Source organism: Asparagus officinalis, chromosome 6, assembly GCF_001876935.1.
Source record: "Asparagus officinalis chromosome 6, Aspof.V1, whole genome shotgun sequence".
Lineage (NCBI taxonomy): Eukaryota > Viridiplantae > Streptophyta > Magnoliopsida > Asparagales > Asparagaceae > Asparagus > Asparagus officinalis.
The window spans coordinates 20413215-20420419 of NC_033799.1; the positions used below are offsets into that span (position 1 = coordinate 20413215).

The window sequence follows — 7205 nt, forward strand, 5'->3', positions numbered from 1 at the left end:
TTTCACTTAAACCCTAATACCCAAAGCGGGCAAATTTTGAAAACAGACCCCTTTGCAAAATTATTCCCAAAAAAGACCTGTTTTGAAAATATTCGCAAAAAACAACCTAGTTTTAGCCTCAGGGCTAAAACTGGGTCGTTTTTTACGAAAAATGTTCCCAAACTTCACGGGAGTTGAACTCCCGTGAAGTTTTTTAAAAAAAAAACTTCACGGGACTTCAACTCCCATGAAATTTTGTTTTGAAAAAAACTTCATGGGAGTTTAACTGCTGTGACGTTTGTGAACAATTTTCCCAAAAACCGACCTATTTTCAGCACTAAGGCCGAAACTAGGTCGTTTTTAAAAAATAAAGTGGAAACGGGTTTTTTGGGAATATTTTTGCAAAGGGGTCTGTTTTTAAAATTTGTCCTACCCAAATTCGATAGCAATTCTCTCTCTCTCATTCTCTCTCTCTCCTCATTCTCTCCCCCGCGGGAGAATTCAGCGGTCGATCGATCGAAACCCTAGCTCCGGCGAACTGACCAGGTGCTTGGTCGCTCGAGCAATGGCGTCGGTTTACATACCAGTCCAGAACTCAGAGGGGGAGGTTAGGGTTGCCCTCGATCAATTGCCAAGGGACACCTCCGACATCCTCGACATCCTCAAAGCCGAGCAGGCCCCTCTCGATCTCTGGCTCATCATCGCGGTCAGTCGCTAAACCCTGAATTGAACTCGATTAAGATTTCAAGATTCATCCTCGCGAGGAATTTTTTAGACTTAGTTGGGGCTTAAACTTCTTGATTGGCTCGCCAATTACTTCTAAAAACTTTCAGAATATAATAATCTATAAAGTGCTGTTTCGTTGTTGTGTGTGCAGAGAGAATACTTCAAGCAAGGAAAAATCGAACAGTTTTGGCAAAGTTTGGAGGAAGGTTCGGTTCTAGGTATTCGATTTTAAGTGTTTTTTCCTCTAAATTGCTAGAGAAAAAAGGATCATTTTAAGCGAAGAGATAACTGATGAGCATCGTGTTATTAAAATTGCTTTATGTTGTTTCTATTATCATCACTCATCCCAATAGCCGTGCATATTTTTTGCGTTATATGTTTAGCTTTTGCATATATGTGCTACTGTTTCCGGCATTATTTATTTTGTTGAAATCGACGAGCACTATGTGTTTATGATATTGTTTATGTTGCAGAAATCGATGAGTATTATGCTAATGTGAAGTACGAGCGGATTGCTATCCTAAATGCTTTAGGGGCATATCATACTTATCTGGGGAAGCTTGAGATGAAACGAGAAAATAACGAGAATTTTAAGATAGCAACTCAATATTACAATAGAGCATCAAGGATCGATGTTCATGAACCATCGACATGGATCGGTAAAGGTGAGTGTCTTGTAGAAAGAGCTTACATAGTAGCAGGTTTTTTTTTATCGATAACAATGTTTAAAATGCAATTCACTTGATGTATTCTTATATTAGTTCTTTATAGTATCACTGTTCATTCATTAACCTTTGTCCTTTTCCACACACCTTGCCACCTGAAACAGATATGCTTATGTGATATGTAGTAATAGGTACCCTTGCCTCACATTTCAATATCACGGTAACAGTTTGAAGTTCACACTATTTACTTTTCTCTCTAATAGTTGCTTACTCCTTAAATAACAGTTTTCTTCCACCCTTACCGGTGCACGCAATGCATGCATTACATGGTAAAGTTGTGCGTAAAATTTTTTTAACTCCTTAATAATCAATACTAATGTGAATGTATTTTTAGAAAATTATTTCCGCATGACGTAAAGTATCTTACTATTAGAAAATATAGGGAGTGGGGGTAGTTATCAAGTAGTGGATGGTAGTTAGGATGTTGATCTTTCCAATTTTGTGCTTCTAATTAATTTTGGTGTGCAATAAATTGTTGAGGACATGTTGATTTTTTTGAGATTTTGACACACACGGGTAGAACCGAAATTGCGGCTTTTCTTAAATAATAATAGTAATAGAATAATAGTAATAGATTTTCTTTGACTAGACATAGTTTGATTGGATAGACTCTAAGAAAAATTAAGATTATTTTCTAAAATTGCAGTTTAATAATATCAAATCTAATTGATGTTTAGTTTATCTTGTCAATCTATCAGATTCTTGTTATAATTATTTATCTAAACCTCGTGGTTAACATTTGACTGTGTTTCTAGAAGAGAACATGTGAAACATGTATATAGGGCACTGGTTTTATCTTCTACTTTTATTTTGCAATTTCTAAACTAGTGGCTCGTGATCCAGTTTACATGTTTGGAGACATCATGTACATGAAATCAAAGACCAAATACCAAAGACAATTTACTAGTTAGGAAATCATGTTCCACATCCTGGATGTACTATCGGAAATTAGGTTATTATGCATAGCTCAATAATGTCTTCCAACTTTTCTATTTGGGCTTCCAATACCGATATTAAACATTTATCACGTGTATCAAACTCACTTATATAAAGAAAAATGATTGTAGTCTAACTGTTCAATAAGGACCGACTTTCCTTTCTTTTATCCTTATTTTTTCCGTAATCTATTGTGATACATTAGTGGGAAATTGTTATATTATCAATGAGTTGCACTTGCTAATCAGTTATCCATCAACTTTACATAAATTGTTATATTATCAATGAGTTGCACTTGCTAATCAGTTATCCATCAACTTTACATATTTATGCAGGGTATCTTTTTGTGGCCAAAGGTGACCTCCAGGCTAATCAGTTATCCATCAACTTTACATATTTATGCAGGGTATCTTTTTGTGGCCAAAGGTGACCTCCAACAAGCTTCTGGTTTCTTTAAAATAGTTTTGGATGAAGATCCTAATAAAATCCCTGCTCTTCTTGGTCAGGTGTGCTAATTCTAGTAAGTCCTACTCTATGGGACATCTTTTATTTTTGCTCTTTGGGTTTATTTGTATCTTAAGTTTATAGTAACAATCTTTCTTTCTGTACTTTTTCTTAGATAAGGATAATTTTGGAGGTTTGCCTTTGCTTCCATGAGCTTAAATTGCATGAATTTTATGGTGATGTAGAATGGGGACTTTCATTTGGAAAGTCAACGTATAAGAATGAAGAGAAAAGGAGGGGACAATAATTGTAGCATGAAAAATCACTATTAGAAATAAAAGGAGAGAAATAGGCTGAGACTTTTAATATCTAGGATTTTAATTGTCAAGATAATTTATTTGTTCAGTTATAGTTGATTTAGCAATTTGTACAACCTAATTGTTTGGAAAATCTTTTGTTTTATTGTGATACAAGCTCTATAATGCGAATTAAATTATCAGGGTTTGAGTTTCATAACTGTAAACTAAATTTTCTTGAATAAGAAGGACGAAAATGTTTTTGAAATCTCTAATTTCGTTGAAATAGAAATTAGCATTCTGTTAGTTTCAGATTGATGCAATTTTGGGTGTGAAATACTAGTTATACAAAGTGTGAAACCCTAAAGGAAGTCTAAAAAGTGCTTCTTATCTTTATTTTTTCTCCGACTTCTCATCACAAATCTCAAATTTTAAATAGTGTGGAACCATCTTCTAGCTGTTTCTTTTATCTATCATACCAAATGATTGGAGATGGTTTCAGGCAGCATTTGAGATTTGTAAAGGAAACTAGAGAGCCAAGAAAAAAAGGATAAAGAGAAAATTACACACTTGTTTTGAGTTTTCACAACTCGTGAAACTAGGATTTATACCAATGTTGTATCACACAATTTAAATTTAGTAGAAGAGTATGCTCTTCCCAAAAATGAATGTCTACTATTCAATGTTGAACAATTTTCTTTACATCTTTTTGTGATCTTCCAAACTTCCCAAAAATGAATGTCTACTATTCAATGTTGAACAATTTTCTTTACATCTTTTTGTGATCTTCCAAATGAAAGTTGTTCTACATTAAATAGTTCAATGTTGAACAATTTTCTTTACATCTTTTTGTGATCTTCCAAATGAAAGTTGTTCTACATTAAATAGTAGACTTTCCTATGCATCTTTCCAGGATTCATGACAAGCCTTTCTCCTAACGATGATTTCCTTTACCAACAGTTCTTCACCTATTTAGATGCTTGATATCAGGGTATCAACCACTTGTAAAATTATGTCATCTTTTGATTTAACTTTTTTCGATGTATGTGACACTTTGATGGAAAAAAGACTACATGATAATATTAATCATTTCGTTCTTTTTCTGTTATTATGATAGGGACATCATTTAGCTTTATATGCCATATATAGCTGTCTTTGATACCTTCATGTAATTTTTCACCTATTCTTTATTTTTCCTTTTCCCCTAACTTCTCTCAACATCTAAATGTTTTGATGGTGATTGGGATGATGATGTGATGAATTATGCTTAGCTAATATTGCATAACGAGTCTTACTGATGTAGTTTTACATTCGTGTGCTCTTTTTCCTAAACCTCTTTTTGAATCTCAACATTTGGTTTTTGTTCGTTGGTGAAGCTGTATATTAGGAATTTTATGCCTGTAGTTTGAGTCAGAATTTCTCTTTCAGGCTTGTGTTGAGTTTAACCAGGGAGAAAACCAAGAGCAGTATAAAGCTACAGACTCATATAAAATCTCTTTGAAGTTATTTAAGGTTTGTTTCTTTTCTCATGTTCTGACTTTATTTCTCTTTTTAAATTTCAAAATAATATCAAGGATTTAACTTCAATTTGTAAGTAGACCGCTCTGTTAACTTGTTTTAAAAACTTTGAGTAGAGGGCATTGCAAGTGCATCCTAATTGTCCTGGAGTTGTGAAACTTGGTATAGATCTATGTCGCTACAGACTAGGTCAGTCCGAGAAAGCTCGACAGGCCTTTCACCGAGTCCTACAGGCAAGTTCATTATGTGGTCCCATATGCATAAGTTTATTTTGAGATACCTTTATGTGTTTCTGATTTCCCCCCCTGTGATTTACATTGTGTATTTAGATCCAGAAAGTGTTGAGGCTCTGGTTGCTCTCGGAATCATGGATTTGCAAACAAATGAAGGTAACATGAACGTACAATGTTAAATTAATGAGTGAATGATATCATATATCTTATGTTGGAGTGCATCTTCTCTCTTGGTTTTGGTTCTTCTAACGAGTTCGGCTCAACATATTTTGATCACCTTCGCATCGTTTTTTTTTGTGGCTTATGGGATTCGCAACGGAATGGAGAAAATGCAAAGGGCTTTTGAAATATACCCTTATTGTTCAATGGCGCTAAATCATTTAGCAAATCACTTTTTCTTTACTGGACAACATTTTTTGGTTGAACAGTTAACGGAGATTGCTCTAGCTACAAGCAACCATGGCTTGACAAAATCACATTCATACTACAATTTGGCAAGGTCTTACCACAACAAGGTGAAAAACATATTGAATGTTGAATATTGATTATGCATCTTCAGGTGTGATATATTGTTATTTTAATTTTACTATTGATCGCCTTTACCATATCTATTACAAGTGTTAGGTGATTTCGAGAAAGCTGGCCGTTACTACATGGCGTCTGTTAAAGAAATTAATAGGCCACAAGACTTTGTGTTGCCATTTTATGGTATGTGTTCTTAAGCCTATCCTCTGCTTCGTCATGGTTTCATGATTTTGAGAAAGCTCTGTTATGCATTGTTACCCTTACTACAGTGCTGTTACTTGATAATGAGGTTAAAGCTCTGCAGATTTGTGCTTTACGGCAATCATCGAAATAGCTGGCACATCCTTGGAAAATACTTGCATTAAGCCTGCACATGTTAGAAGAACATGAAATATGCTGCTGATTTACCCTCTTACAGAAATCATTTAACATCTGTAGGAATATCTCTAAGAATTTGTCAATTGCACACCACTATATTTCTAGCGAGCATACTGTGCGTGCATAATATCTCTGTAGTTCATGTATTTCACAGATAGCAGATGCCTTGATCTGTAGAAAGGCGTAGCTTTTATATAAGTATATACAAATGATTGAAAATATGGGCTTTACACGTGCCTGTTAAAGAGTCAAAAACATTTTTTTAATTTATATTGAGGTCAGTTTTCTAATGGTTGTATGGTTGCATGTCATTTTCTTTTTCATCCAGCAGTCATGCTTGATTTGATGTTTTCCTATCAATTGATTTTGTTAATTGTTGCTGCATTGATCTCTTGAGTAGGCTTGGGACAAGTCCAACTAAAATTAGGAGATTTTAGGAGTTCTCTTTCAAGCTTTGAGAAGGTGTTGGCTGTTTTCCCTGAAAATTGTTAGTGCATGAAGGTAAATATGACAGGAAAAAAATGTTCTTGAAATTTGAATTTATTATTTTGTTTGGCTATTAATCTGATTGGTTTTTTCCTTTTAAAAGGCTGTTGGCCACATTTATGTTCAGCTTGGTCAAAATGAGAAGGCCTTGGAAATCTTCCGCAAGGCTGCACGAATTGACCCACGAGATGCTCAAGTAAGCATTTTGTTTGGTAATAGAGCTCCGCTTTATTTTTTAATCATCATGTTTTACTCTTTATCGAAATATATGCCTAGGTAATTTAAGCATAGAGGTCAAGTCTCTGTTGCTTGCTAGACCACTTACTACATTCTATTTGGTTCAGAAGCAATGATGCCACCTTATTTTTCTCTTGAAATTCCAGCCAGTTTTGCAGCATTATCTGAAGTTATTTCTTATGTTTATGCTAAACTTAATTGAATATTAGCACCAAACTATTAGTGTTTCCTTTTTTCCTTTATTATCTCAACTACTTGCATACTAGTACGATGTACTAGATAACTCATATTTGAAGAGACGTTTAGCGGGCATAGTATATCGTTGCTACTATCTGACTGATGCAGTAAATTGTCATTTTTTTATGATGTTCTTGTCTTTGTTGCATTTAATTTTACTCCCTAATATTTATGTCATTATTTATGTTAAGCCTACTGACTATTACCTAATCTATTTTATGACTTATGAGCATATACCTTACTATAAAAATAAAGACTTGTATCCATATACTTCTGTAGTAGATAGGTACAATATTGAGTTGTCTTCCTTCATCCAGTTCTGTGTCCTGTTTATTTGACTATATAAGGTTAGCTTAGCTCAAGACTCTCTGTCATAATACTATCTTGCTAATCTTGATCAAAAGTCAAGCATTTTAAATCATGTAGAAGTTGAGATTAAAAAAGTGGCTATGGTGTCAAACAAAAATATTCTTATGTAAGGATTT

General features: G+C 34.2%; 1 pseudogene; it reads left to right on the forward strand.

The window, feature by feature from the left end:
* On the forward strand, positions 450–6685 carry LOC109845861 (annotated as a pseudogene).